Raw genomic sequence first — 1,333 nt, 5'->3', positions numbered from 1 at the left:
TGAGTCTGGCGCATCTACAGCATCGCTGCACGCCGGAGCGGAGCGGGGAGGGCGGGGAGCAGGGGGGGAGGAGAGGGGTCCGGTGCACGGTGGTCGGATGGATGGAGGAGGGATCCTGACCTACAGCCTAGTGTACAGGCCCTCCTGACAGGGCTGGGTCACATGGCAAAGGGAAAGCATTGTTCAAAATTGTAACAGAGACTATTTCTGATATTAAAACCATCATTTGTTATCATTGTTTCTGATGCTGAACCGATTCGAATTATGTGAGATTAAGTGTTGTCAGTGAAATCAATTCATTAAACTGAACTGTTTTCCACAAAGAAAGATTGCAAGATGCCATCGAAGGCCATTTAGGCAATAAAATAATTTTGTTTGTTTGTTTTATGTTAGGATTTATTGACTTAATGGAAACTATCTTGTTTGTGTCAAAGTCACTGAAATGATCTTGAAAAATAATACAGTTTTCAACTACTGCTCAGACTGAATTCCTCAGAGTCTTTGGGGATGTGACAAACATGGCAACAAGCTACAACTCGCCAACAAGGACTGCATGTGCCGGAGACCGAATCCACCTATGAACGTGAGCATGTCTCTAACATGTCTGGACATGGTAACTCGACGCATGCATAGCTACAACATACAGTGCTACACACTATTTCTTTTGTGACCCCCACCCCCTCTTATCTTCCATCCATCTCTGACTGTCACTCTAACTTTGGGTTAGGGTGAACACACCTGGTGTCAAACAGGCATGATGGGGCACTTCAGACTCCTTCCTTCACACACCATAAGCAGTGGATGGAGATTTGGCCTTTGAAGTTATTTTAATGACTACCAACAGCAAAAACAAACAAATAAATAAACTCAAATTGAGATAAGTATTGAGGGTAAACGAGACCGTTTTACAGTGCAGACTGGCAAAGTTACGTCATAATCAGTCATACTGTACTTCAGTTCAGTCAGGATCACTTTGTGTTAGAGACTTGAGGCAAGAAGAGCACACCTTTCTGCCCTTCATGAGCCATCGTGAATGGCTACAGCAGGGTCCACAGTGGCAAAATACAACAAGAACCCTAACCCTAACTTTATTTTTTAGCATTAAAAATAATGTTTGGCATAGCAACAAAAGTTGTCTGTCTTTTTACAGTGTCATTTTTTTCAGTTTTTGCTAGGCTAGGGACCTGTGAATGCGCCTCCAGGTTATAAAACGTCATATTTTGCTACCGCTGTTTTTTCCTATAGATGTGTCTATTATAGTTTCTATTTGCGCTAATATCATGCTATAAAATAATAATAATAATAATAATGATAATAATAATAATAATATATA

Source organism: Mugil cephalus, chromosome 9 (assembly GCF_022458985.1).
Source record: "Mugil cephalus isolate CIBA_MC_2020 chromosome 9, CIBA_Mcephalus_1.1, whole genome shotgun sequence".
NCBI classification, from domain to species: Eukaryota; Metazoa; Chordata; class Actinopteri; order Mugiliformes; family Mugilidae; genus Mugil; species Mugil cephalus.
Note: the sequence above shows the minus strand (reverse complement) of the source record.